Here is a 15,768-nt window from a genome sequence, read left to right as displayed (position 1 = left end):
GTGCCTGCCACTCTGGATTCAGTCCGTGACCTGGGCAGAGGTCTATCCATCAGCTCAGTTCTCCATGTCTTTGGTATGCTAATTAGGATCTGATCCATGTATGTGTACATCAGACCTGGGCCCACGAATTCATAAACAATTCCACAGAGTCACTTTCTTAAGCTCCTCCTCTCCATGAGCTCCCTGGTGATTTCTAGGTCCTTGGGAGCCCCCTTGATAGTCCTCTGACCAGAAACCACCCACTCCCACAACGTGCAGAGTCTAGGGCCAAGGGGCAGGAGGACAGACAGGAAAAGGCAACAAGGTCTGGCCCCACCCTCCTGGCACCACAGGCCCACCAAGCAGCGATGGCTCCCCTCCCTCAGAGTTCTGGCTCCCATAAGCTTTTGCTGTGATCAGGGCCATCACAGTGAAATTTTTGACTCCATATTGCAACTAACCTTTAAGAAACTACTAACTGCCAAGTTTTGGTGTAGTATCAAGGGAGAGTATCTATAATTATCTGAAAAGGTCATTAAAATTTAAAATCCCTTTTCCAGGTACATAGCTGCATGACAGAGTTTTCTTCATATACGTCAACCAAAATGACATATTGCAGAAGATTTGCAAAACTGAAAAAATGGCACTCTTTTCACTAAACATTTTTGTTTTGGAAAATACACTTATTTTTGTTAACAAGGAATGAGTTTATTATTATAATTTTTAAATGAATTGATATTTATTTTAAATTATTAGTTTTAAACACTGATAGCTTATATTTAAAAAACTGTTGATAGATATTTAAACATCACATAAATAGAAGTTTCTGAGATCCTTCTGACGTGTGCGTAAGGCTATTCACTGAAGCACTATTTTTTTTTTTATTTTATTTATTTATTTTTTAATGCAATTGGTGGATCGCTTGGTAAATTCTAATTTTATTTTATTATTTTATTTATTTATTTTTATTTATTTATTTATTTTTGCTGTGTTGGGTCTTTGTTTCTGTGCGAGGGCTTTCTCTAGTTGTGGCAAGCGGGGGCCACTCTTCATCGTGGTGCGCGGGCCTCTCACTATCGCGGCCTCTCTTGTTGCGGAGCACAGGCTCCAGACGCACAGGCTCAGTAATTGTGGCTCACGGGCCTAGTTGCTCCGCGGCATGTGGGCTCCTCCCAGACCAGGGCTTGAACCCGTGTCCCCTGCATTAGCAGGCAGATTCTCAACCACTGTGCCACCAGGGAAGCCCTGAAGCAGTATTTTTTTAATAGCAAAGGACTGGAAGCAATCCAAATGTCTGTCACTAGGAGACCAGTTCAATAAACCACGGTACAGCTATATAATGAAAGTACTATGCAGCTGTAAAAAGAATGAGGAAGATTTCTAAATACTGCTATGGATGAGCTCTGATCTATCATGATACACAACAACATGTATAACATGCTACCTTTTATCTACGAAAGGGTGGTACATGTACATACATAAGTATCTGCTTTTATTTTCAAAAAGAAATAATGAGAAGTTTAATTTAAAAAAATAATTGTTTTCTATAGGGGGAAGGGATAAGGAAGGAGTAGAGTCAGGAATGGAAGTTTAACCTGTGAATATCACTTGTTTTATAATTTGGACTTTGGGACCATGTACTGATAAGTGCTTCCTAAAATCAAAATTAGATTTGAAAACTAAAACCAAATAGAAATAAACTCAAATGTTTATCGAATGAGTGCTATAACCACACACAGAAGAATTATTTCAGATACCTTTAAAATCCAGTTTTGTTTGTTTGTTTTTGTTTTTTTGCGGTACGTGGGCCTCCCACTGCCGCGGCCTCTCCCGCCGCGGAGCACAGGCTCCGGACTCGCAGGCCCAGCGGCCACGGCCCACGGGCCCAACCGCTCCGCGGCATGCGGGATCCTCCCGGACCGGGGCACGAACCTGCGTCCCCCACTTCGGCAGGCAGACTCCCAACCACTGTGCCACCAGGGAAGCCCCTAAAATCCAGTATTTTAACTAAATATATCTATGGGATATAGCCTTAGGACAAAATGAACCACACAGATGTCTTCAACTGCATTTATTGCTAATTTAACATCAGTACTGTTATTATGAAACTATTACACACACACCCTTATCTATCTATATCTTATCTATGTGTATGTATATACATATAAAGCAAATAACTAGCTGTTAGTCATTTATTAGGAACAATGATCTCTAGTGTAAAGTGAAAAACACAAATATTAAAAACCCTATAATCCTTCACTGACTTGGAAGTATCAATATGAACTCATGATTTCTTTTTCTCTCAAAAAACAAAGTACTTCCCGGCTCTGCCCAGTGAAAAAGCAGGGACAAGCAGTACCAGAGAGCACCTTCAGTACCAGACTACAGTCTCCATCAGGGCTGCCCTGAGAAACACCTGATTCCTGGTCAGGGGCGGAACAGGTACGAGGTGAGCTAGAGACATCTTGTCCTGTCTGAAAGCAAGGAAGCTACCAAAAGTCACTGTCAATATGTCAAAGAACACAGCCACCAATATGAAGGGGCTCCCACTGGCCAGAGACATAACAGTGTGTCCCACTGCAGAATGGCTACAATGAACTGCAAACTCAAATATATAATGATACCTGATTCATGATGATATTCCAAAGGAAAAAACGGTGAGGGGAGCCTGAGTGGTCATCTCTGGGGCCTGCTAAGGTACCAATTCATTACTCTGAAAATTTAGGGCAAGAACACAAAGGGCAAGAACTACTCGTTTTTTCTATATAGGCCAGATTTGAAGGAATGAAACATTTAGTGAGGAGAAGTTCTCTTTCATAGAAGAAAAATAGATACAAAAGAAACAAAGAATTTTTTTTTTTTTTTTTTTTTTTTTTTTTTGTGGTACGCGGGCCTCTCACTGTTGTGGCTTCTCCCGTTGCGGAGCACAGACTCCGGATGCGCAGGCTCAGCGGCCATGGCTCACGAGCCCAGCCGCTTCGTGGCATGTGGGATCTTCCCGGACTGGGGCACGAACCCGTGTCCCCTGCATCGGCAGGCGGACTCTCAACCACTGCGCCACCAGGGAAGCCCTAACAAAGAATTTTTAAATTGCCATCTCTAATGAAACAACAGTTCTAAACAACAGTCATCAATAGCTGCTAAATCTGAAAGGTCGCTGGGAACTTCTAAAATTGGTGGATCAGACTGCTGTCATCTGATCACCGACAAACATTAATCAACTTAACATCACTAAAAGCAGAAAACCAGGTATTACGAGCATCTTCCCCTGTATGCATATGAACATACACCTTCACGTAAAATGATATATACAACCTGGTAATTTCTCACTAAAATATCACAGATATCTTTTTATGTCATGAAAACTCATTTATTACACCATATTTAATAGCTGCACTTTATTTCTTCACTCATTTAAAGTTGGAAAATTCTAATGCCCGTAGGACCAGGTCTATAACCTAAACGTGTAATGTAAATCAGACCAGGTGTTGAACAATACGGAGTTATGCTGTGATAAACTAAAGAATACATGCCTGGCACTCAAACTAGTCAAATTTAATTTTCTAAAAAAACCACTGAACAGGTTAAAAAAAAAATCTGGACTATCAGCCTGTACTCTCTGAGTTTTATCTCATTTCTAGGATATTTAATAATTTTTCACGACTTTACAAATTTACTCGTCTAAAATACCACTAAATTCCATCGCTTTACATCTTGTTCAACTATAAATTTTCATACAATATGAAGGTTATTGGTTCTCTAACAAAACTGATTCTCTGGAGATGCTCACGTTTTTCTTTTAATCTAAAAATATGTTTTTGGCCTGGATTTGCGTGATCCAAGAAGAGGCAATGTAACCTTGACCTAAATTAAAATGTCAGGGACACGCAAAGACTCTGGGGCAGAAATCAGACCTTACTCACTTGTGTATTCTCGGCACCTAAACACCACGCCTAGAACCTAAAAGTCCTCAATAAGTATTCAACAAAAGGATTTAAACGTTTAATGTTGAACACATACCATATTTTCTATTTAATTTCCCCAAGCTTTGAAGAAGAAATTCCTGACTATAGAACACTCTTGGGCTCTACTAACTTACTTCAATTTAGCTCCCAGTAAGGTTATGATCTTACGTCTAAAGCAATGTGCTATAGTTTTGTCGACTTACCTAGGAAGAAAGAAACCAGGAGAGGAGTATCACTATAAGATTAAAAACAATATTAGCAAGCCAGGCAATGTGTGTTGGATAAACTGTAGTTTGCAACAGTGATGTCTATGGGTTCATGTCATGTAATCTATTGAAAAGGACTTGATAACTTCTGAAACTGTATTTTTTTTTTAAAGGCATGATCCCCAGTTAATGGTGGAGACTGGCCCAAGACTCCACTAAAATAATAATAAATGAACATAAAGGATCTATAACAATCAAGACTGGATGACTGGCCATCAACATAGGACACATTTCTGGAACACATGGAAGACTGTCTGTGGAAGAAGGATGGAGTTAGAGCTACCAGTTGAGAGGAGAATCAGTCCACTCTGCAGGATTCCAGAGAGGCTCGGGCCTCAGAAACACAAGCTACCATGGAAAGTGAAGGGAGGACGAAGGGATAAAACGGGGGGGATTAACTGAAAGTCTGTACAGAGAACAAGTAGTCTCACTCTGCACTCCTCCGCAACAACCAGAAGATTCAAGCATTAAAAAGTCCCCAGGGAAAAGCCTGCCAGGCAGTGAGTCATTAAGGAACCGTAAAACTCCCAAACTGCTTTTCAGGGACACAGATAATCAAGGGTTACCGGACATTTAAAGGGAGTCTCCAGCGTAAAAGATGGTCACAGATAAACAGGAAAAAAGGAGGGCCCAGGAAAAAGAAGTAGCAATTATGTTTTTAAAATATTTTTTAAATGCTTTTTTAGTTCTTACTAAAAATCTAAGACAAAACAACAAACTCTCAATTGGTTTCCTCAGAAAAGGCACTGCATTTATAAAAACAAAAATAAGATGCTATGAAAAAGGAAAAACCTGAGAAGGAAGAACTCTTGGAAATTAAAGAATCTGAGGGCTCAAATGTAAAGTGTGATAGAAGGGTCTGTAGGTAAGATGAAGGAAATCTCAGACAGCAGGAAAAATACAAACATTAAAATGTGAGAGGAAGAAAGAATCTGAAGAATCCAGGAAGTCTAACATCTTATCAACAGAAGCTTCAGGAAGTGAGAAACAGAGAATAAAAGATGGTAGGCAATTAGCAAAGAAATAATACAAGACAGTTTCAAAGAGCTGAAGGGTGTGAGTCCTTCAGTTGAGCAATTCTGTCCAAAAGACCCTTCCGTGGTATGCGAGATGCTGGGGACCTGCACTGTTCAGTAAAACGGCGCTGAGCCACACGTGGCTGCTGAGCAACTGAAATGTAGTTAGCAGAAACAAGAAAGAGGTGGTTCTATTTCACCGCATTTCACATCACATCAGATCCATCAGGAATCCCTGTAGATCTTAGCTACAAACAGACCTTGAATTTACTTCTTGCCATTACTACTGCTCCATCATAGTCCAAACCAGCATCATCTCTCACCTAAATAATTATGCCACTCTCCACCATTTCTTTCATATTATTTTAAAATAATTATTTTTAAAATAAAATGCATTATCTTAACAGAAGTTTGAAAACGTCAATGTCACATTAGGTTGATAAGATTCAATCATAATAGAAGCAAAAATTTATCTTAATTTTCAAAACCACAGTACATTTATCTCTGGGTTTTGTTTTGTTTTTCTTGAAAGAAAGGTACACTAAAATGAACGTGACTTTGTACCAAAGTGCATTAAAATCAAGTTAGGTCTAAATAAAGAAAAATACCATTTGAAAGCATTTCACAGGCAAGGGCACTTACACTCTGCAAACAGTATTTTCCCACCAAGCGATGTTCTTTTCCTACATCCAAACACAAGGTAATAGAGGAGATACTAGAAGGAATGCAATATTACATCTAAGAGAGAAATGTCAGGTTCACTGCTGTGACATTTTGAGCTACCTTGACTCATTCTGGCTCTTGTCAAATCTTCTTGAATGTGAAACAGTCAAGTTATCAATTATAGACCACAATCCCTCTTACGATGAAAATATGTCAGCTTAACATAAGTAAAATAGTACACAGAAGTTTACCTTCAACTCATAGCTATGATAACTCTGAAGAATAACTATAACTATGAAGAATCACAGTTATCATAATTAATTTCAAAAAAGAAGGTAATGCCAGAGAATTCTGTTTATAATTTTTAAAGAACATTGAGAAATAAATTCCTTATAGTTAATCTTCTGATATTTGAGATCTCCAAGTTAATTATCTGAGCTGTCAAACATTTAGTAGGTAGAAATGGATAGCTCTAAGAATACGGAATTCTAAAATGAACCATCTCCTTCTCTCTCCACCACCATCCCTCCCCTTCTCCGCAAAGGAGAACTTCATATAATTGAAGATTTAATTATTTGGTCTCAAGAACATGATTTGTCTCACCCCTGGTCTCACCCACCCACCTGCCACGTCTACTTCATGTAACTGCAATCACTTCCTGCTTTCTCGGAGTAAACCTTATTTGTGGCATAAGGATATGAACAACAGTGTGATGCTCCAGAAACAACGCGAGACTGGAGGTCAGGAGTCTCAGCTCTGCTGTGATTAGTAACTGCTTAAGTTCTAAGTCCTTCAACATCTCATTGCCTCAGTTTCTTTTTAAAAGGAGGAGTTAGAATAAGTGATCTTCAAGGCCTTGACTAATCCCAAAGTTCTAAGTTTTACTTCAAAGCCTTCAAAAAATCAAAGTCTTTGTCAATGAGGATATATTTTAACTTTTTATTATTAAAAAGTCCAAACATCCATCACCGACCTTAACAGCCATCAACAATTTGATGTATTTGCTAAAATAATTAAAGTGTTATGACATATACAAGCCTATTTAAGTTATTTAAATTTAAAAAACTATAGAGAGCATGCTAACTGATTACAATAGAATGCATTATGGGCAATGAGTTTAAAATTTCAGCTTTTCTCCCCACAGAGGGAAATTCCTATGAAGTACACTGAAAGAGAAGGGCCCGCAAACAAAAATTTGAGAAAAAGATCCCTTGCCTATAAAAATACATATATATTTCTGACAGAGAACGCCTTTTTATTTCCACCTACACTTCAGTCCTGTGGGCCCTTAGGCTGTTCAATATATAAACTATACTTTTCACCTTTTATTTTCTTTCTTCTTTTCTTATTTCCTGACCACTTTTTGTTTCCTGTTGCCTTTGCCCAGTTCTCAGTTTTTTTCCTGAAGAGAAGACTACTCTTTCTACACACATCTCCTGCCAAGCAGGTTGCTCCTTTACTTTTAGATGGCAACCCTATCAATGACTGGCATGCAGAATTTAATTTTAGAGTCCTCAGGTCTTAAATAATGTCATTATTTATTCCTTAAAGGCTTATTCTCCTCTGCTGGAGATCCTTAGTCCTGGGTTCAGTATGGACTCCATATATGTTTGTGTGTTTATAAACATTCTTCATGCTTAAACTGCGAATTTGTTATGTTGCTAAACATATGATCATTATTTTCTAAGTCCACTGCTTATATCTCCTTCTAAAAATCAAAGTGTAATGCTAAAGTTTCCAAAGCCATTTAAGAAGAAAAAGCTAAATGACTAAACTCATGTATGAATTTCTATTTTTAAAGATTGTTGTCAGTTTAAGTAAAAATTCATAACCTGCTTACCACTGTTTTATAAGGTACACCTCTAATGTATAAGGTTAGCAAGCCATTAACATGTATATATATAAATAAATAACTGGGGGAAAGGTTAGCAACTTAATGAATTAGGGCTCTATTTATAATTATACTATCAAAGCTAATCACTAAGGAAGAGCTAAATGCTCTGGTGGAAATTCCAAGTCTCATTAACTATGGTGCCAGAAACCTTAATTAAAATAGAGCATCTCATTTAAATGATTAGCTTTGATAATTTAAGCATATTCATGCTTAAATTACAGGTCTAATTTATTAATTTGTTGATCACTGTCTCTGTTATATGCATTAGATACCACATAGTGACGATCTGAGAAGACAGCAATACTACCTGGTCATGCAACATAAATCATGACCTATCATCATCCATCCACCTTTCAAGTCAGAACAGGCAGACTACCTTGATCAGCCAAGAATATAATCTTCAAGCTACATCTGTACAATAATACCTTGCTCATAGAAGGAGACTTGGCGGGGGAGAGGGAGGATGATTAGACAACAGTATGGAAATCACTGAGTATTGAAGGACAAGTACTTCCTGAAAATCGTTTTGAAAACTAACCTCAAAACTAGCTGTTTGAAAGAAAAAAATGAAAATAAACAGATGGGTTAAAAAGTGTCTTTGTTCAAAAGCCAACACATAAGACAGAACTATTTCAAAGCAGATACCTCACAGAGGCTTACTCGTCATCTCTAAGATGGCATAAGTAAATGCTGATTTATAGGAAGCTGATCAGAATGAGTGACTTACAAAAATTCCGTTTTTGTTAGAAGGCCATTACAACAATGCCACCAGCGCAGCACAAAAATGTGCAGCTCCAAATGCTTACTCGGAGACTTTTACAATATGACACTTTTCAAAGGAACTTTCCATTTATTACTAGTGAGGACTTTTAATCAAACTATTATTTCATGGCAAAGTACCTCTTAAATGGCAAAAGCTTTGTTCTGCACCAGTGTTCTGCACTGCTGGCTCTATGTTAAACAAAAGTTTTTTAACGTGATAAAACTATCTCCACTAAAGAAGAATGAGGATTTATCTCTCAAGATAAAATAACTGGAAAGTATAATGGGGAAAAAAATGAGGTCCTGTTCATAAACAAAAAGCAAGGAAAACTCAACCTAAGAATAAATTTAACCAGAAATGAAAACACTACAGAATTTTACAGAGGAACACTCAGAAAACAAAGAAAAAAGGAAGAGAAGGAGGGAAGAAGGAAAAAAAAATTAAAATATTGAAGACTGTACAGTTCCTAAATGAGAGGTTTAAAATATTTGTAAAGACAAAATTTCCCCCAGTTTAAGCTATCCATTTGATGTAAGCGAAATTAAAAACTAAGAAAGGTTTTTGTTTCCGTTTCGGGGAGAGGAGTTCACATAGGTATTCTAAACTTCTGGTAGAAAAACCAGAAAATAACCTCTTCTCCCTGGCACTCCCCAAACCGAAACTAGAAGAAAAAAACAAAGTAATAAGGGAGACGTCACACTATCAAATTAGAATACCAGAAAGTCTCAAAAATTAAAACAGTGTAATTCTGGTACAGAAACATATAGACAGATGAGGAGAAAAATAGAAAGTCCAGAAACAGATTGCAGTATATACTGAAGAACTGCATCTTACTCAGAGATTAGATTGTAAAGATACCATGCAAAATGAAAAACCTTATTCAGATCAAAATTACCCTTGAAAAAATCCCAAATCATGCCAAAATTACTAGAAACTGAATCCTTGGAAGTTCAGAAGCCAAGAGACAACTTCTATTGCTGCTCCTTGCATTTCATCTCCCCCTCCCCCTAACAGCAGTGAGTTGAAACACAAATGTGATACAGTGGTATTATAAAGAATTTAGTATCTGACAAGAAAACTACTATTCTATCTAGTGAATATGCAATCATTTAATAAAGAGTATGAAAACAACTGGCTAAATATTTGGAGAAAATTAAATCATAACCTCAAGCTTACACTGAAATGTGAAATCAAATTGGAGCAATTTATCAATCTATTTCCAATCAGGAATGGTCTGTAACCTGGTCCAGGTAAGGAAGGCACCTCTGCTCTTTGTTCTCCTTATCTCATCACATCAGTAAAGAACCAGAAGTGGGAGAGGGTGCAGGCACTACAACCAAACCACAGAGCCCTAGCTTCATTCCAAGCAGCTGAGGGCCCGGGCTTTTGAGGTAGGTAAGGAAAATCCATGGATTGATGCCTTAAGCACCTAAATGAGAAGACTCTAAAAATTTTAAGTAGCAAAAAGTGCCATTGAATAGGATCAAGATCACGTTTAGGGATCTTGACCTGGTAGAAAGAAAGGTTTGATGGGGCGATATAACTGAGCACAGCAATTAGGGAAAAAAATTGTTTCACGTCTCCAACAAGTAATACCCCTCCATGACAGCCACATGTTCTCACCTGTGAATGCTATGAAAAGCTATCTGTTACTGTGGGCGAACAAAACTGGCTATCCCAAAATGTCTCTCTGGCTTGAGGATTAATTTAGGCTGATTGTTTTTAAGGCCCAAAAGACTCAGGAAGAATCTCTGACCTTCCCGCTAACTGCCTAAAAGAATGCAGATAGAGGACCTGTTCCAGGAAGGGAGATGTCACCAGAGATCACTATAGTGCGAACTAAGTGTCTAGACAAGGAGGAACCCAGCAAAGCCTGTTTGTTAAAATTCCTCTCTGGGTCCCACTGGCTGCACTGCCGGCAAACCACACACTTGATTTTCCATCTCCAAGCCAACTGCCTTCCTGCACTCTGAACTCCAACCACCACTCCACATCCTTTTGTCTTAGCTGAAGATGGTATTTAAGGTGAGGGCTTTGACCATTTTGGTGAGTTACTCAGTTTTCCTGGGTCTCTCCCATGTACAGATGATATTAAACTTTGTTTGATTTTCTCCTATTAAAGCTGTCTCATGTCAATTTAATTCTCAGACCAGCCAGAAGAATCTAGAAGGGTAGAGGCAATTTCTTCCTCCCCGACATTACAGGAGCTATCCTGGTATAGTGAAATGAGGAATAATTTCTCTAACTTCCACATTTTCCATGCTGACCAGGTATATCATTTGTCAAAAGAAAATCAAAATTATTATTAAAAAAAGAGAAAACTAATGAAACACAACATGAAAAACCATATCTGTTCAAGTTAACTGTTAAGCTAACATCTAGATGTTTTCATCCAACATAAGCTTCATCTACCAAGGTTTCTAGCAATGAAAGAATTAACAGTAGGTAGGGAAATAACACATTTTTCTGTATTGTTAATGTTAAGGAAATTATTTTAAAAGGTTGGAAATAAACAGCAAACATATAAACCATTCATTCTGTGAGATGATTCATGCAAAATCGTTTTGTACAACATAACACACAGAAGTTATCCTAATGTACTGAAAACGTCAAATCCTGGTAAATGTGGTAAAAATAATAGTTTCCTTGTCAAGGTATTTTCTTCAGTGTTGCAAGTCAGTCATCATTTGCGAATCTCATGCATCAAAATAAAGGTGACCAAATGTTTTTGCAAAAGTAATTGCACTCTAAGAACCCACTGACAATTGAAGGTACTTATTCATGTACTCACAGCTAAACAGTAATAACAAACGTTAAGAGCGCGAAGGTACAGAGAACTTAAATTCCAAAACTAAGAAACATTTAAATAGATCAATGATTAAAAGTACACTATTCAGTACCCAACATTATTTAGCAAAGTACAAAACTTTATAAAAACTGTGGCATGTTATTTCCCCCAAACATTATGAACTCATTCTACTGGTTAGATCAAAATATCACAAGGGTTATCAGTAAAAATGGTGGAACGAGGAACTCCATAAAAGCAATGAAAAAACTGACAAAAACCGTCACAATCAACTTTCTTGGAATTTAGGAAACTAAAGCTTGCAGCAACCAGGGGAGCACTTAATCAAGAGAAACCAGAAAATTTCAGTAAGAAGAGCAAGATTTGCAGTATTTTCATTTCCCACAGGCCCACGCCCCTGCTTCTCCAGCTGAGTGGTAGCCTTGAAAGTAAGACCCTGCGTTTCCAGCACTACTACCAGAGCAGAAGGGGCCTCACTGTCAAAGAGCTGTAATTATTTGTTTTCACCTGTCTGGTACAAAACAACACGACTCTTATCTAACTCAGAACTCAACCAGTGCTGAAGCGGCCATACCGAAATTACTTACAAGGCCGATGTTTTAGTTGCTGCTGCCTGAAGCAATGGATAGCAGTTGGACCAAACAACAGACTAACAAAAAGCTTTGGAGGAAAGGCTGGGTTTTAAGATACTTTAGGGAATAAAGACTTCGAATAGCTCCGACCTGTTCCTCCCTGGGAATCTAGAAGACCACACACATGCTGTGCACGTGCTCAGGAAAGGCCAGAAAAGTTCTCACCTCTGGCTGATCTGGAGGCTGGAGAAGCAGGAAGTTAAAGCTGAAGCAGAGGTAGCTGTAAACTGCCTGGCCGAGTACGGAAGGTGTGCGCAAATACACGTACACACAGATGCCTCTGCAAAAACTGGGCAATGTTTTTGGAATGGGGTGGTTAAGGAAACCTCTGGGCAATGACCAGTTGATCATTAAGCCCATGGAAGAAAAACTTCAGAGGCCACACACGACAAATACTGACTTTAAAAAATTAGTTCAAAATTTAAAATTTTGAAAAATTAGTTCAGAAAAATCACTGAACAAACAAATGACAACAAAATCAAAAGGCAAAAGGATGAGAAAAGACATTCCATGCAAATGGTAACCAAAAGAGAGCTGGGGTGGCTATACAAATATCAGAAAAAAACATACTTGAAGACAAAAATTGTTATGAGAGAGAAAGGATATCATATAATGATAGAAGGTAGACAAGGAGATTTAACAATTATAAACATACGTAAACCTAAGGACAGAACCCCAAAATACATGAAGCATAAACTGACAGAATTAAAAGGAGAACTACACAATTCAACAATAATGTTTGGAGACTTCAACATCCTACTTTTGATAATGGATATAAAACCTAGACAGCAGACCCAAAGGAAAGAGAAAATTTGAACAATATAAACCAAATAGACCTAACATATCTATAGAACATGCCACCCAACGAGAGTAAGATATACATTCTTCCCCAGTGTACCTGAAACATTCTCCAGGATAGGCCATACAACAAGTCTCAATAAATGTTAAAAGATTAGAATTATACAAAGTAAGTTCCCCAACCACATGGAGTGAAATTAGAAATCAATAACAGAAGGAAATTTGGAAAACTCACGCCGGAAATGCTTGTCTTCCTCTAATTTTGCCAAAAATGTACCCTAAACATTATACTAGAAGTTCTGGCCAGGCAATTAGGCAAGAAAAAGAAATAAAAGACATCTAGATTGGAAGGAAAGAACAAAACTATATTTGCAGATGACATTATCTTCTACATAAAAAATCCTAAGGTATTCACACACAAAAAATCTATTAGAGCTAATAAAGAGTTCTGCAAGTTTGCAGATATACAATCAATTGCACTTCTAAACACTAGCAGTGAACAATCCAAAAAATGAAACTAAGAAAACAATTCCATGTACCATAGCACAAAAAATAATATGATACTTTGGAATAAATTTAACAAAAGAAGTGTAAGACTTATAATTGGAAAACTACAAAATACTGTTGAAAGAAATTTTAAAAGACCTAAATAAGTGGAAAGGTACCATGTTCAGGAACCAGAAGACTTTATATTGTTAAGATGGCAATACTTCCCAAGTTAATCTACAAATTTAATGCAATCCCTTTTAAAATCCCAGCTAGATTTTTTTTTGCAGAAACTGACAAACTAACCCTAAATTCCATATGGTAATTCAAGGGACCCAGAATAGCCAAAACAATCTTGAAACAGAAAAACAAAGTACCAAAGACTCATACTTCCAAATACAGAACTCACTACAAAGCTACAGTATACAAGCCAGCATGGTATTGCATAAGGACATATATAGATCAAGGAAGAGAATTTAGAGTCCAGAAATAAACCCATAGGTCTGTGGTCAGTTGATTTTTTGACAAGGTTGCCAAGACCATAAAATGGAGAAAGAATGGTCTTTTCAATAAATAGTGCAAAGAAAACTGAACCACATGCAAAATAATGAATTAGACACATACCTCATAAAATGTACAAAAATTAACTCAAAATGGATCAAAGAATTAAATGTAAGAACTAAAACTAGGAAAGGTAGATGTAAATCTTTGTGATCTTGGATTAGACAACAGTTTCTCAGACATGACACCAGAAGCAGAACGGCCAAAGAGAAAACAGATAAATTGGACCTTATCTAAATTAAAAACTTTTGTGCATCAAAGGATACTCTCAAGAGGGGGAAAAGACAGTCCACAAAATGAGAGAAAATATTGCAAATTATATGTGATAAGAAGGAGCCAATCAATGATGAGCCAATCAATGAATACTGGAACAATTTGAACAAATTACCTCCAAAACCCTACAAATAAGATATAGAAGCTTCCCTATGATACTTGACTTTTTAATCAGCATCTGTAGCAGAAAATTTGCAAAACATGAATAAATTATTTCTAAAGCCTTTAGAAATCATTAAGGAACTGACAAAATGAAGCTAATGTCAAAAAAATATTTTTCATATCTCAAAATTCAAAATGTTTACCCTGCTTTAAGAAGACATCTGTGATTGATAATGACCACACGAGCTTTACACATTCTTACCTTTAATCACTGTAAGCTTAACAGGAACAGCTAGACAACATTTTTATAGTCCACACCGAATGTACCGTTTTTGAAATTTTATAACCTAGAATTACTAAGATTTTTATATCAGTGAAGGTCCATAAAGATGCTCTTTAGCAATACCAAAGTATAATGCAGTTTACCCTAGATTGCTTAGTTTAGCAGAGTCAATTCTACGTTGAAGACTGCAAATTCTGATATTTGGGAATCAGTGTCATTGTGTATTAACTGCCCCAGTCTAAGAAAGCACCAGGATGAACGACAGGAGAAAGAGCACAGCCCCTGCAACTGACCACTGGCTGAGAAAACCAACATCTATGGAAAACCTTAATGAACAAATTTGTAATTAACAAATATAATGTAAGTAAAAAGGTGAGCCACTAAAAACCATTTCCCCAGATCAGACAGGATGAAGCTTCTTGAATGAATAGCCTCCTCAAGTCAGTCAGATGTTGAGTGTTCTAAAACAGCAATAAAAGGCTTCAGGTTGTAACAATGACCATTCTACAAAGCCTGAAATAGCATAATAAAAGGGGAAAATTAAAATAAGTTCCAAGAACAGCCTCAGGTAAATCAATGAAATTAGAACACTCCACTCCCTCATCACATCATACACAAAAATATACTCAAAATGGTTTAAAGACCTAAATATAAGACATGGCACCAAACAACTCCTAGAAGAGAACACAGCCAAACATTTTTGGATATAAACCACAGCAGTATATTCTCAGACCAATCTCTCAAGGCAAAAGAAATAAAAGCAAAAATAAACAAGTGGGACCTAATCAAACTTAAAAGCTTTTGCACAGCAAAGGAAACCATCAACAAAACGAAAAGACAACCTAAGGAATGGAAAAAAAAAATTTGCAAACGACCTGACCAACAAGGGGTTAACTTCCAAAATACACAAATGGCTCATACAACTCAGTATCAAGAAAACAAACAACCCAATCAAAAAATGGGCAGAAGACCTAAATAGACACTTCTCTAAAGAAGACATACGGATGGCCAAAAAGCACACGAGAAGATGCTCAACATTGCTAATTATTAGAGAAATGCAAATCAAACCCACAGTGAGGTATCACCTCACACTGGTCAGATTGGCCATCAGCAAAAAGTCTACAAATAATGAATATGCTGGAGAGGGTGTGGAGATACAGTTACCCTCCCACACTGTTTGTGGGAATGTAAGTTGGTGCAGCCACTGTGGAAAACAGTATGGAGGTTCTTTAAGAAACTAAAAACAGAGCTACCATATGATTTAGCAATTTCACTCCTGGG

General features: G+C 37.3%; 1 protein-coding gene across 7 annotated transcripts in view; it reads right to left on the bottom strand.

Moving 5' to 3' along the window:
- The window catches only part of HELZ (helicase with zinc finger), a 148,365-nt gene that overhangs the window by 11,951 nt on the left and 120,646 nt on the right, over positions 1-15,768 (bottom strand). The gene's annotated exons all lie outside the window — the stretch shown is intronic.

The sequence above is a fragment of the Neophocaena asiaeorientalis genome, unplaced genomic scaffold (genome assembly GCF_003031525.2).
Source record: "Neophocaena asiaeorientalis asiaeorientalis breed wild unplaced genomic scaffold, Neophocaena_asiaeorientalis_V1.1 scaffold30, whole genome shotgun sequence".
Classification (NCBI taxonomy): Eukaryota; Metazoa; Chordata; class Mammalia; order Artiodactyla; family Phocoenidae; genus Neophocaena; species Neophocaena asiaeorientalis.
Note: the sequence above shows the minus strand (reverse complement) of the source record. Positions and strands in the feature narration are given on the sequence as shown.